General features: G+C 37.8%; 1 pseudogene; it reads right to left on the bottom strand.

The window, feature by feature from the left end:
* Window positions 1-7,069: 7,069 nt before the first annotated feature.
* Window positions 7,070-7,168, bottom strand: LOC120882682 (annotated as a pseudogene).
* Between the last annotated feature and the right edge of the window lie 8,592 nt (window positions 7,169-15,760).

Below are 15,760 nucleotides of genomic sequence, written 5' to 3'. Positions count from 1 at the left end.
TTTTAGCAAATCAGAAATGTTTTACTATAATGAAATATTTAAGAATATAGATTATAAAGAAATGTAAGTGATGTTTATTTCTTTTTTAATTGCAGTATAGTTAATTTACAATGATGTGTGTACAGCAGGGTGATTCAGATATATATATATACACACACACACACATATATATATATGTACATATGGGCTTCCCTGGTGGCTCAGATGGTAAAGAATTCACCTGCAATGTGGGAGACCTGGGTTGGATCCTTGTGTTGGGAAGATCCCCTGGAGAAGGGCATGGCAACCCACTCCAGTATTTTTGCCTGGAGCATCCCCATGGACAGAGGAGCCTGGCGGGCTACAGCCCATGGGGTCGCAAAGGGTTGGACACGACTAAGCAACTAAGTATAGCACAGCACAGCATGTATATATATTGGGGCTTCCCTGGTAGCTCAACTGCTAAAGAATCCACCTGCAATGTAGGAGACCCCAGTTCAATTCCTGGGTCAGGAAGATCCCCTGGAGAAGGGATAAGTTACCCACTCCAGTATTCTTGGGCTTCCCTGGTGGCTCAGATGGTAGAAGAATCTGCCTGTAATGCGGGAGACCTGGGTACCATTTAGGAGAAGGAAATGGCAACCCACTCCAATATTCTTGCTTGGAGAATCCTGTGGAGAGAGAAGCCTGGAGGGCTGCTGTCCATAGGGTTGCACAGAGTTGGATGCAACTGAAGCGACTAAGCATGCATGCATACCTGGGTTCCATCCATGGGTTGGGAAGATCTGCTGGAGGAAAGCATTTCAACCCACTCCAGTATTCTTGCCTGGAGAATCCCCATGGGCAGAGGAGCCTGGCAGGCTGCAGTCCATGGGACTGCAAAGAGTCAGACACAACTGAGCGACTAAACACAACCCATATATATTGCAGAAGGAAATGGCAACCCACTCCAGTATTCTTGCCTGGGAAATCCCATGGACAGAAGGTCCTGGTGGGCTACAGTTCATTGGGTTGCAAAGAGTCAGAAATGACTGAATGACTGAGCACAGCACATATGTGTTTGTGCATATGTGTGTGTGTATTCTTTTTAAGACATTTTTTCATTATAGGTTATTACAAGATATTAAGCATAGTGATATTTATTTAAAAGATGCGTTCACAGTGATAGAAGCCAAATATAGTGAGTGTTAAGTATAAGGCATTAGCTACAGTATTTGTTTTTAAATCCTGGCTAAATTGGCTACCTGACCCAATGCAAGTTCTCAAAAAAAAAAAAAAGTTTTTGCTTTTTTCTGATTAGCATGTAAGTTGACATTCTATGCCATTTTTAGAAATTATCCATGATGTGAAAACTGAAACATTGCTTTTTGGGGATGTGTATGAAATAGATGTTTTTTAGAAATTTGTCTTCATAGGAAAAATTTTATCAAAATATTTGTTGCATATTTGGTCATACTAAGCTCTGAACCATGTAAAAATATAAGTGTGACTGTGAAATTTATAGGTTTTATTTACAGCAAACCCCAGAGTCTTGAATTTAAGTACCTTTGTTTCAAGAGAAAAAAGAATTGAATAGGGTTGCCTTAGGGCATCTTAATGACCAAAACAATCTCATTGTTTTATTTCAGACTCTGTTCATAAAAGGTGACAATAGATTAAATCCAGAGAGTTTTTTTTTTCCCTTGCCATGATCATATAATAACCGTCTCTTAAGTCACAGAATCAATTTGACTGACTGCCTTTGCCTCTACTCTCATGCGTTCCTTCTGAATGACACTTGTTTGGCCTGTGGTCTGAAGTTTCACAGCCACAGGAATTCCTTTTTTCTGGAAGCTAACCTATCTTTTCTTGAAATCTGTTTCTAAGTAGCCCAAGGGAAGTTTGTGTCCCTTCTGCTCTAGGTTCTTTTCTTTCATTTTTTTGAAGCAGCCTTGATTTTCTGCTTTAGGTCTGTTTGCTTTTGAACCAAGATGACAAAATAATCCCAGAGTTTTTGGAGAGTTTTTGTTAGTTCTATGATCTCCATCTATCCCAGCTCCACTACTTCATTCTGGGTGGCTACTGCTACTTGTATGGGCCATGTTGGGTGCTGAGTTCTTTTCCCATCTACCCTCCTGGTGTCTGGAAAATTCTTTCACTTTGATTCAGTCAAGATAAAGTTGACTCACTGTAACCGGAGCCTTTATAGGGAAAACTGAAGGAAAATAGAGTAAGAAATTATATCTCAGAGCAAACTTGTTATTGTGACTTAATCCACTTCAGCTTAGTTTGGCTAGTGCAATGACAAAAAAAATAAAATCTCATTTTCCTTCACTCACACTGGGAAAAAAGTCTGCTGGAATAACCTATTCAGACTTTTAATCTGGAGTAGAGTTGACACCACTGTCAGATGAGTAAGATTCTTGGTTTCTCTTAGAACTTATACCTCATTCCTTTCTGTACAGTGGTTCTTCAAATCTATTCTGACCCTTGCTCATGCTAGACTTCCACTTGGCGATGTCTGAACTCTCTTGAGACCTACCTCACTCAGGCCTTACTTAGTTCTTGGTGCTCTTCAAAGGAAAGTAAATTCATATTAGATCTCAAAAATTTCTTCTTCAGCTGCACGTTGTCAATCACTGATCTTTCAGTGACCTCTTTCATAGATCTCTATAGAGATCTTTCTGACTATAGTTTTCTGACTCATTTCTCTCATTGTTCACTTCATTTAAGACGGTCATCAACCATTTGACTTCCTCTCTTAATGATGTAATTGTGGTGCCTCCTTCAAATTATTGGAGACTATTTGCCCTCTTTTTTCTTTTTTTGGTGAAGCTCTGTGCTCTTTTCAGGAATACCCACCAAGTTCCATTTGTCTTCAACTCATTTGCAGAGTAGAGATCACTGGGCTGCCCTTGGCACAGTGGATGGCCAGGACATTTCAGGTTAGCTGGTTTCTCCATGTCACCAGGGGACAATTTTCCAGAAACTGTAACCACAATTTTATGATGCCAAAAATTCTTTGCATACTCATTAAGTATCACACTTTCTAACAAAACTAATGTTTCTCCATGACCACTTTTTTCATTCTGCTGAAATTTTAAGAAGTCACCTAACCATTTGTTCATTCAAACTGTTTTGTTAACACATAAATGGCTGTGTTGCAAAAAGAAGCTGGTGGAGAAAATCCACCGAGAGAGATGATTAGTATGATTGGGGATCACAGAAATTGCTTCTAAACTCTGATTCAACCTTTCCTTGAATAAGCTCTACAGAACTGAATCCAGAGTCAATTGGTTAATAAAGAAAAAAAAAAGAACTTATTTACAAATATGTAAAACCAAAATATTAATAGTATGTGAACTTAGCCTTCAGAAGAGAAGTTATATAGTTAAGAAATACAACTTTAAACAAAATATTATATTTAACATATTTCATCAGCAAAAATAAGAAACATGTTGTCACAGTTTATTAGCTTATGTAATACTATAAAAAACATATACACAAATCCTTTAAAGAGAACAACTATGGCTATAGTGCAGGTACAACAAAACATGGTTTTTGAGATCTTTTTTTTTTTTTTTTTTTTTGCCTTTTAAGGATTAATTTGGTTACTTGAGCACACCTCTCAGCCAGAAATTACCAGCCAACTTCTCTCAACTTCCATTCTTCCCTAAATCCATCCATTGTTCACACTAAAGTCAAAATGATCATTTAAATGTAAATCTATGGGCTTCCCTGGTGGCTCAGTGGTAAAGTATCCATCTGCTAATGCAGGAGACACTGGTTTGACCCCTGGTCAAAGAAGATACCATATGCTGTGGAGCAACTAAGCCTGTGCACCACAACTATTGAGCCTGTGTTCTTGAGCCTGGGAACCACAACTACTGAGCTCATGTGCTGCAACTACTGAAGTCCACCTAGAAACCATGCTCTGTAACAGGAAAAGCCACTGCAGTAAGACTTGCACACCACAACTAGAGAGTAGCCCCTGCTTGCTGCAACTAGAGAAAAGCCTGCATAGCAATGAAGACTCAGCACAGTCAAAAATAAAATTATTTTAAAAATTAAAATGTAAATCTGATCATATTACTCCTCTGAAAACTTTCAATGCTTTCTTCTGCATTTACAATAAAATGCAAGCTTCTTGCTGTAGCCCTACACAATCTGGTCCCTGCCTACCATTCCCACCTCATCTTGTGCTACTGTCCTGTTATCTCTCCAAGCTTCAGCCACACTGAACTTTCAGTTACTTCAGCATGCTTTACACCTTCAAAGAGATGTTCTTTCCTCATAGAGCACTTCCTCATAGAGCACTTGCCTCATAGAGCACTTCCACCCACCCATGTCTGGGTTCTTCTCATTCTTCAGTTATCAGCTTAAATATTGCCCTCCCCTTATGCTCAGACTAAATAACAGAATTAAAGTATGTAACTTCAGCTATTTTCTCTCTTTGTATACTCTGTTTCTGTCATAGAAGTTATTAACATTTGTAATCATATATCTATATGGCCATTTAAATGTCTACTCTCTGTCTTCCATAGACTGAAAACTTAATGGGGGCAGAGAATGGGTCTATTTTGTTGTAAAAATGTAATACCTTGTATAAAGCCTGGCAAATGGCATCAGCCAATAAATATTTCTCCATTAAATATTTGATAACCAGATAATTTGTTGCCAAGTTTACAGTTTTCTTTACATAGGGTAAACCAGACAAAATTATCCAGCATAAATTAAGGAACTGACCCATCCATAGTTGTAAACTTGAATGTAGCTGTAGAATGTTTTTGAAAAAAACAAATATACTTTTAGACAGCATCAACTTCAAATATTTCTTGATACCTTTGATTTACAAAAGGAAATATAATGCAAGGCTTTTTAAAATGCTTTCTCTTCAATTTAATGCTTGTTGGTTGGGAATAATTGCCTTTTTTTATACAGATATAATTTCATATATTCTTAATCAATTTTTTTCAATAGCACATATTTGGTTCTATACACATTGCAGATTAAAGCAAGGTATCTGGAATTGTGATACATTTGTACTTTACTTTTTAACTGAAGTGTAGCTGATTTACAGTGTCATGAGTATTTTACCTTTAAAATGACGCCTACGAAAAGATGACTATGGTGCTACATTGTGCTAATTGGTGTAACTAACCCAAGGAAATGGAATCTTAAAGTTACATTTTAAAAGATTACTTAGATCAGAGGATAGGAATGTGAATATTCTTTTTTAACCTGTAACCTACAAAAAAAAAGTCAAGAGGTAGTGCTAACCTTCTAAATATTTAAGGCTGTCTGCCAAAATAAGCAGTTCAACCCTGGTTGCATATATATTCACTAAAGAAGAAGGAAGCATTAGAAGAAATCCTTGACCATGAAAATTATGCCCACTAACTTTCCCTAAGAGTGTACAGGCTGTCAAGGACTCTGACCTTCTGGCAGTGTTCATTTCAGAATGAACCCATCATTTCAAAAGGAGCCCAGCATGAAAGCAGCAGCTGCCACAAGACAAATCCTTTTATCACTGTGCTAACACAGGTCCAAAATGGTACATTCCTGAACTTGTGGTGAAACATACTGAACTTTATTTCACTCTTTTGAGGCTCTATAGTCTGTTACATTTTTTGTTGTTTTTCTTTTGTTTTCTTTTGAATCTATTGTCCCAGGATCATACTGTTTTAGTTATTGTAGTTTTTGAACCAGTTCTATTATTTGTTAGAGCAAGTCCTCATTAGACTTCTTTTTTTTTTTTTTGATTTTTTTGACTCATTAGACTTCTTTTTCAGACTATACAACTGACCCTTGAATAAGAGGGCATTGGGGACACCCATTCTCTCCACAGTCAAAACTCATGGATAATTTATAGTCACCCCTCTATATCCTGGGTTCCTCTGTATTCACTATTTAGCCTCCTCATATTCAACTAACCATGGATCATGTAGCACTGAAGTATGTACTATTGAAAAAAATTCACTTATAAGTTAACTTTTGTGGTTCAAACCTGTGTTGTTCAAGGGTCAAACTGTACAGTGACCCCGTGGACTGCAGCCCACCAGGCTCTTCAGTCCATGGGATTCTCCAGGCAAGAATACTGGAATGGGTTGCCATTTCCTTCTCCAGGGGATCTTCCCAACCCAGGGATCGAACCCGGGTCTCCCACATTGGAGGCAGACACTTTAACCTCTGAGCCACCAGGGAAGCCCTTGTTATTCTTGACTATATATTCTTTAGGATGGAATCTAGAGGTTACTTCATCAAGACATGAAAATAATCTCTGGGATTTTTTATCATAAATTTATCAAATCTATGCATTAATTTGAAGAACTTAACTTGAAAATTTCTGTATTCTCATCCATTTTCAGGTGGGTTTTTTTGGTTAAATTTTGTAATTTTTTTTCCATATAGGTGCTGTACAGTTATTGCTGAGATTCTATCTAGGTGTTTTCTAGTTCTGGTGTTATAGCAAATGGACTTTCCATTGTTTTATAACTAGTTAATGAAATGTTTGGGCTTCCCTGGTAGCTCAGCTGGTAAAGAATCTGCCTGTAATTCAGGAGACCCCACTTCAATTCCTGGGTCAGAAAGATCCCCTGAGAAGGGATAGGCTACCCACTCCAGTATTCTTGGGCTTCCCTGGTGGCTCAGTTGGTAAAGAATCCGCCTGCAATGCAGGAGACTTGGGTTCTATCCCTGAGTTGGGAAGATCCCCTGGAGAAGGGAACGGCTACCCACTCCAGTATTCTGGCCTGGAGAATTCCATGGACTATTCCATGGGGTCACAAAGAGTTGGACATGAATGAAATGTTTAGGAAAACCGGTAAACTGTTAAACTATCATTTTTAATGTATTTTATTTAGATTCTCTTTGGCTAGGAAATAATCTCATTCACAGGTATGAATTGTATCTCCTATTTCCATTATTGACATCTCTTATTTCTGTTTCCTGCTTTATTGCAATGGCCAGGAAATTAAAATTTTAAATCATAATGGTGATAGCAGTTATTTTTATCTTATTTCTGATTTTCAAAGAAGTATATTTATGGTTTTACCATTGTATATTATGCTAGCTGTTGATTTAGGATAGATATTTACTATCCCAGTAAGGAAAATATATGATATCCTTTGTGAATTGACATGTCATCCTTCCTCTTCTAATCTTCTCCATATTTTTACAAATTTAGCATATGTGCTACAGAAGAGAGAACTGTTTTACTCTTTAAATAAATCTGGCCTGTCTTATTTAAATGTCTTTAAAAACATGTTGAGGGGAAAGGTCAAAGCATGATTTAAAAGCAGTCTGCATTAAATGTAAAGCTAGTGAAGGCCTATAGCAGATTGGGAAATATTAAACCTGAAGTATTATGATAACGAGCCCTCTTTTTTATGGACGTAAGCCATTCATCTAGAAGAAGGGGAAGTCAATTGAATGACTTTGATAACTTGGTTTCTACAAGGAGCTTTTCCCTGCTTGGCAAGACATTTAAGAGGAAAATAAACACAAATGGGAGAGAACCAGAAAACCTTTGTTGCCATGAATATTAAAGAAAAGAAGGCAAAGAACTGCCGTTGCACTCCAAATCTAATTAGCAGCACTAAAAATGTGAACTGTTTCCAGAAAGGATAGAAAAGAGAGTTGTTAGCTTTTGACACCTGTAAGAGAGTGAGGCAGAGCTTGGAGATTTGACCATTGTTAGTTTGAAGACTGTTAGAATACTAGCTTCAGAAAACTGCCAATTCATGTCAGGATGCTGTGAAAATACGGAATGCTGGACCTTTTCAGTGCGTGGAAGCACTGTAGCTGAAGACTGTGATTGTTTCCTTGAACATGGACAGAAACACCAAGCTTTATTTAATAGCAATTGAGCTTGGTGAAAAAAGAAGCCAGCCCAAGCAGTAGGAACACTTCTTTTTATTTCATACTTATTACATCTTAGGTTTATACATACTTGATATGAGTGTTGAATGTTTGCCTTGCCTTTTTTCCCCCTTCTTGTGTACATAATCTTTATTCATTCTAACTTAAGATACAATGTTTCCATAAAATATTGTGGTGTTTAGAAGCATTCTCTCACTCTATGTATGAACTGTTGTCACTCGTAAAAGAAATTGGCATTCAAAAGTATTTAACTTTATTTTTTTCAAAAGTATTTAACTTTAAAAGTTTAAGAACATTTATTAACCTTGCCTACACTTTTGTACTATTTGAATGATCATGTGGATATTATTTTCAATTAAAAAATGGGCTCATTTTAAAATATATTTAAAAATAATATATATTTATTGTGACAGATTCAAAAGTAGAAGTGTATAAAGTAAAATTTAAAAGCAGCTACCACTCCACCTAACTATCCCCAGGTGGCCACTGTTAAGGGTTTGCTGTGAATTCTTTTTCCTATGTGTATGCAAACATACAAACAGAAGAATTTTTTATTTTTAATGTAACCATACTATACAGATTTTCTGAAATTTGCTTCCCCCCCACATAATTGGTATCTTTCATATCTATACAATAATTTTAGAAACATTCATGGTTTTATAGAAAAAGCAAAGGAACCTAAATCCCTATTTTTTTCCTGTTTTAAGTTAATTTTTTCTGTATAAACTTCAGAACTGTACCAAACCTGTAAACCTAATCTACCATCATCACAGCTACTGGAATAATTAGCTAAAATCTTAAAGTAATGATTCTCAAATTTTAGCATGCATCAGAGGTGTACGACATAATTGTCTTCCCACTCAGTCCTGGGAGGAAGATTTATAAGTCTCTTTAGAGCAGGGCTGTGAAACTGAGAGAATAGACTCTTTCTCTACTGAGGTTTGCTGTGTCTCCTAATTACACACTACAAATTGTCTATTTGTTCACTGAAATGATATAGTTGTTCTCATAAGCAGACTAGGGAGAGAACACATAAACCCTGTCCCAAGGATATCTCACACCAGTGGTTCTTAAGCAGTTCAGTTCAGTTCAGTCACTCAGTCGTGTCCGACTCTTTGCAACCCCATGAATCACAGCACACCAGGCCTCCCTGTCCATCACTAACTCCCGGAGTTCACCCAAACTCATGTGCATTGAGTCAGTGATACCATCCAGCCCTCTCATAGTGAGCATTAAAAGTCACCTGGAGGGCTTATTAAAAGACTGCTGGACTCCACACCCAGAGTCTTTGATTCTCAGACTGAAGCCCAAGAATTTGCATACATAACAAGTTCCCAGATGATGCTGCCCTTCCTCATTCCAGGATCACATTTTGAGAACCACTGTCTCAAAAGGAAATAATCAACTTCTGTAATAAGCATCCATTTCCTAGCATATTTAACTTAAGACAAACAGATTTCACAGAACAGAATTCATCCAAAATCAGAAAAGTAGACTCATACTAGAATTTCCTTATAAAGCAGTCCACACTCTCCAGTTGTTAAAACCTAACTACAGTAAAAGATGATGAAGCCCTCATCTCTATTCACTGGGGTGGAAATACAGTCTTTTTTCCCCCAGATCTTCTTACTTCCAACTTGGCTAGGTTCTACAGTTAAGGATGAACATATTCCATCTGAGAGACATGACTTTTGTGAAATCTATTGCAATCCTAGAGTGAACAATTTGAGACTAAGAAAAGTTGTGGGGAAAAAGTGAAAGTGTTAGTTGCTCAGTCATGTCTGACTCTGCGACACTACGGACTGTAGCCTGCCAGGCTCCTTTATTCATGGAATTCTCCAGGCAAGAATACTAGAGTGGGTAGTCATTCCCTCCTCCAGGGGATCTTCCTGACTCAGGGATCAAACCTGAGTTTCCTGTATTGCAGGTGGATGGTTATGAGCATATTTCTGTTCAAAGTAGAAAATCCTGGTAAGAAATTTGAGTTTTTCAAGGGAAGCCCAGCTTCACTGCCAACATTAACCTAGTTCTTTTCTGTCTAATTGCTGAACATTCACCTGAGGAAGTGTAATGAGTGAGGGGTAAAGAGTACTGGGCCCCAGTTTCAGCTTCATACTTCTTCCCTGTGTCATGTGACCTCTCTGTCTTCAGCTTTCTCATCTATGAAATTGACATAATAACACCTACTTAAAAGATTGTGAGGGTTCAATAAGACAATATATGTAAATCACTTAGCCAAGTATCCGGCACATAACAAACGTTCAATAAATAGATGTTACTATTAATACTGCTATTTCATAGTAAATAGTTGGAATAGAGAATTGGCTTCCTGACTGTATCTCTTTCTTTTAACACAAACCTAGATAACAATGTCCCATTGAAATTCCTCAGTTTCACAGCACTATTTACAACAGCCAAGACACAGAAACAACCTAAAAGCCCCTCAACAGGTGAATGGATAAAGAAGATGAGGTGTATACACACACACACACACACATACACACACAATGGAATATTTGTCAGCCATTAAAAAGAATGAAACAATGCCATTTGCAGCAACATGGATGAAACTAGACATTATCATATTAAGCAGAGTAAATCAGGAAAGAAAAAGACAAATACCATTAGATATCACCCATATGTGGAATCTAAAATATGACACAAACGATCATATCTACTAAACGGAAACAGACCCACAGACATAGAGAACAGATTGGCTGTTGCCAAGGAGAAGTGGGTGAGAGGGACAGAAGTATTGGGAGTTTGGGATTAGCAGATGCAAGCTATTTTACATATAGGATGGATAAACAACAAGGTCCTACTGTATAGCACAGGAAACTACATTCAATATCCTGTGATAAACCATAATGGAAAATAATATATATAAGTGAATCATTTTGCTATACAGTAAAAATTAATACACCATTGTAAATCAACTATACTTCAATAGAGTTTTTTTTTTTTAAAGAAAATATTCTTTCAGCTTCAGTGTTACATGATCAAATATACTTGTTGAATGATCTAATACCATTGTATTCAGAACTAACTGTCAACATTTGAATTTTGGGTGATAAAGTATTCAGTCTTTAGCCCCAGACATTCTGAATTTTTTTATCATACTTGTAAATAGGCCTTAAAATAAATGATATTCCAATTTCGAGAGCATGCTATTCTTTATTCACACTATTACTGAGAAAACAATAGTTTGGCCAAGGATGTGTCCACATAAGACATCAATATCCACAAGAAAAGAGTGTCATCACCAATTTCAGCATTCAAGAAAGACAAAATGAAATATCACTTAAAAGTAAATATCCTAAACTTCCCTGTGGTCCAGCAGTTAAGATTCTGTGCTTCTACTGCAGGAGGCACAGGTTCAATCCTTGGGCAGGGAACTAAGATCCCACATATTGTATAACATAGCCAAAAAATAAAATAAAAAATAAGTAAAGTAAATAATTATTGAAAAAAGTAAATATCCTACAATACCAAAAACTCAACATTCATCAAGTGTAGGTTCCCCAACACTTTTTCTGAAGTAGAAGTACATTTTGTTCATTTTTGCTTTGCTTTGTTATTTTGTTAATAGGTATCCAGTGGGTTGCCATTTCCTTTTCCAGGAGATCTTCCCAACCCAGGGATTGAACCTCGGTCTCCCACATTGCAGGCAGACTCTTTACTGACTGAGTCACCAGGGAAGACCTAATAGGTAACCTGCTAAAGCTTTTTCACTGTTGGGCAGGTCATGTATGAAAAGTTCCAAACCCAGATTTCAGGTGCCTTGAAATAATGGGGACTATTGAGCAGGATCCCTTTGTAAACTGAAAAAGACTACTTCTGAATGGCCCATTTGGACTGGTGGAAGACCCAACAACTTTTACATCTGAATGCTTATAGAAACTTTCACTTTTGATTCTTTCAGGTGCTTAGTTTCCATTCAATGGGCGATGCCAAGTGAGATGACTACTTTAGAGGCAGTTCCAGAAAATAAGTAACCCTCCATGTCATTCTACCTTCATCCCCAGAGCTGCTTCAGATGTATCACAGCAGACATGTTTTGCCCGGCCCCCACCCCCACCCCCCGCCCCAGCTAACTGATGGGAGCACTTCCTTTTGAGCCAGATGCTCTATTATTAATTTGTTGGAAGTAATAATAGTCTTACTATTATTAGCAAGACTGGCCTTACATACACAGAGATGGAGTAGGCAGCCTCTTAATGTTATTTCAGGGACAACAGGAAGGTGTCCTTTGCCAAAAATATCTCTCCAGTTTATTCTCTGAGGCTTAAAATCATTTAATGAGAACTTTGCATTCTCTTTCAGAATTAAAGATAAAGATGATAAATCAGATACTCTTGGGAAAGAGAACTGGGCTCCCACAGCATTTGGCTCATATCTTGGTAATAGCACTTAACTATGTTACTTTATAACTCATCTGTTTGTGTGTCTGTCTACGCCCACAGGCATTGTGAATTCCTTGAAGGCAGTGAATATGCCTCCCTCATCTCTGACCCCTCAGGGTTTTTACAGGGTCTTACAGAAAGCAAATACTCAGGAAACAAAATGACAAAGGAGTGAATTAATGAATGAGCAATTTTACATTTACCATTCAGTCTAAAGGACTGAAAATAAATTGTTTCCTGGGAATAGGGATGGAGGAGAAAACAAAAACACAATCAGGGCCCCAAAAGAGGTGGAGGGAGAGAATAATGAGTCATGATGATAGAATGCCCATTGTTAAAAGAGACTTTTATCTTTTCCTAATTCAGGGTTGCTTCATCCATTTATTTTTCAAGGCTCTGCATCTGTACTGTGCAAAAAAAAATTTTTTTAAGTTAAACCATTGTCTGTTTCATTTCTCAAGAAGTCAGAAAGACCTAGCTGAGTTTGCCCCCAAGGACTGAGTTTTGCTGCTCCTATAGAAAATTAGCTCTCACTGCAGGAAGTGATTTGTGAGCAGTTTGAGAGAAGACTAATATTAACGTCAAACTCTGTATGAAATGAAAGCTTGTCCAAAGTATAGGCTTGTATTGGGAAAACTGTAAAACCCAGCCTTGCTGGTTCATTTTTACATTCTGTCTTTCGAACAAGATGTATGCAGTTCAGATGATCCAAGTGTAAAAATCAGGTAGGTTTGTGATTTTTTTATAAACTAAAAATTAAAAAAGAATCCTAACCACTAAATATTCACCTCTCAAAAATTACCAAATTCATTCATTTTGCACATATTTATTGAGCACCTACCACCTGATAGGTTTTGTTTTAAGAGTTGGATGGACATATTCTCGTGAACAAGACTGATAATCTGTGTCTGGCCCCAGACCATCTTGCTACACTTCTGGCTCCCAGTCCATGTGTAAGTTTGGTCCCGCCTGAGCCCGGGTGAGAAATACGAGGCGGTGAATGGAATAAGTGCCAGGTCTGTCTGTGTCATACTTTGCTAATGAAAACAAACAAAACAAAACAGTGTTTTTAACCCTGTTCCTTTGTCAAAATAGCTGCCACAAATTAGCTGTGTCATTAGGAATCAGCCTTGGTCAGGAAGAGCATATTGCTCTTTGAAAGACTCTTTAATCCAAGCAGAAGAACCTCTGGCTCTGTGCTGGAGGCCTAGATTCCAGCCCTGGCTCTACAATGACCTTCCTGGCAGGTTTAAGGACAAGCAATTAAACTCAATGTACTCATTTCTTCAAGGCAGGGTAGGAATCATCTTCACTACTATTTTTGCACCATAAATAATTTTGATGATAATATTTACATTAATAAATGACAGTAATAATAGTGAATGTTTGGGCCAGCTTAGCATGTGCTGCTGCTGCTGCTAAGTCACTTTAGTCGTGTCCAACTCTGTGTGACCCCATAGACGGCAGCCTACCAGGCCCCCCCGTCCCTGGGCTAGATAAGTGCTAAATGCTTTGATACAGTCTCATTTAATGCTTTAGATTCTATGAGCTTTCTTGTTACTATTGGACTGACCAAAAAGTTTGTTTGGGTTTTTGCTCTATCTGATGGAAAAATCTGAACGAACTTTTGGCAAACCCAATATTTTCAATTAGTTTACAGGTGCCTAACTGGCCCAAAGAGGCTACAGAAGGTGGTAACAATCACACACTAAGTGAGAGATGGGATTCAAGTTCAAATCTGTCTGATTCCAGAGTTTGTCTAGATGGGAAGGTCTATATACATGACTAGGCTATTTAACACAGTAGATTGGAGTTAGATATTAACATCTTAGTATGAAGTAATTTATTATATCCTGAGCTCTGGAACCTGAAGGAAGAAACTGAGTTAATTATATTCTCTTTGGTGTTCTAGACCTATATCTCATCCTCCAGCTCACTCTAAGTCATCAGGGGAAAAGATCTGATCACATAATTTGCACTGAGCTATGGCTGTCTAATGGTTTCTAAGGATCACCTAATTATAACAGGAGAAATGAGCCACACAAATTGTGAAGAAGGTATTTTTAGTCTTGGGAGCTCCTTTCCAAACTCCATGTATTACAATCCTAAGTGATCATTTAGCCTATACATATAAACAACATTGCAAAACTTCACTATAATTATATCTATAAGCTGGGACAAAAACTACATATCAGAATCTAGGAGCATAGTCATAGTCCTGCTCTTCTAGCCATGCCTGATCTGTTTATATAGGAAACATTTCTTAAGCATCTACGATGTGTGAGGCATTTTTTCCATCAGCATTTCATTTAATGTCCATAGCTATCCTGTGAGATAGGTATTACTATGCCCAATTTTCCAGGTGCATTAACTGAGAATTAGAAAGACTAGCTAATTTTTCCAAGGTTGTATAGCTAATAAATATACAAATCGAAACCATAAAAACTGTGCTATATGAAGTTGGTTTCCTAGCCAAGAGTAATTTCTCATTCTTTCTCTCCTAATAGATCCCCAGTATTGTTCTGGCAGCATTATGTCCAAATTTAGGGGCTGAATTCTAAATGATCTAAGCCAATAATGGAAATTGCAGTGCCCTTTGCCAATGACAAAAAAATTGTCTGGGGCTTCTGAAAAAGGCACAGAAGGAGGGGTCTCTTTTGGTGTCACTGTTCCCCTCTTGCATCCTGCTTTGGACACTGTAATATAATGATGTAATGCTTGGAGCTACAGCTGCCATTTTTAAACCATGAGAGAAAACAGCACTGACTCACTGAGGAAAGCAGAATAGAAGGATCAAAGCAGCTTGGCTCTTAAATAACAACATTGCTAAGATGCCAAATCAATTCTAGGGCCACCTTCTTCCTGACTGCTTGTGGTTCAGCTTCTAATAACTAGGCAATATTTGCAGCCCAAAGCATTTTTAACAATTACTACAGGGTATATGCCCACTCCAGTACTCTTGCCTGGAAAATCCCATGGATGCAGGAGCCCGGTGGGCTGCAGTCCATGGGGTCGCAAAGAGTCGGACACAACTGAGCAACTTTCCTTTCACTTTTCACTTTCATGCATTGGAGAAGGAAATGGCAACCCACTCCAGTATTCTTGCCTGGAGAATCCCAGGGACGGGGGAGCCTGGTGGGCTGCTGTCTATGGGGTCGCACAGAGTCGGACATGACTGAAGCGACTTAGCAGCAGCAGCAGCAGCACAGGGTATATGATAAGAATGAGGTATCACTTAAACTAATTGAGAGCAAGAAGAGGTGCTGTGACTGAGTTTATCAGAGAGAGATACATATAATAGGAGGACTTGGAGCTGGGTCTTGATGAATGCTGGATATTTTTAAAGATAAATAGGGTTAAAAGTATTTCAAGCCAGGATTATACTTGTCTTATTCACCACCGTAATTCCAATTCTTAGCACAGTTGACAGCACGTAGCAGGTGTTCAATAAATGTTTGTTAAATTATTTAATTAATGAGCAAAGACACAGGGGTAAGAAAGCATGGAACATTTACATA

The sequence above is a fragment of the Oryx dammah genome, unplaced genomic scaffold (genome assembly GCF_014754425.2).
Source record: "Oryx dammah isolate SB20612 unplaced genomic scaffold, SCBI_Odam_1.1 HiC_scaffold_23, whole genome shotgun sequence".
NCBI lineage: Eukaryota > Metazoa > Chordata > Mammalia > Artiodactyla > Bovidae > Oryx > Oryx dammah.
This window is presented reverse-complemented; position numbering and strand designations above follow the sequence as displayed.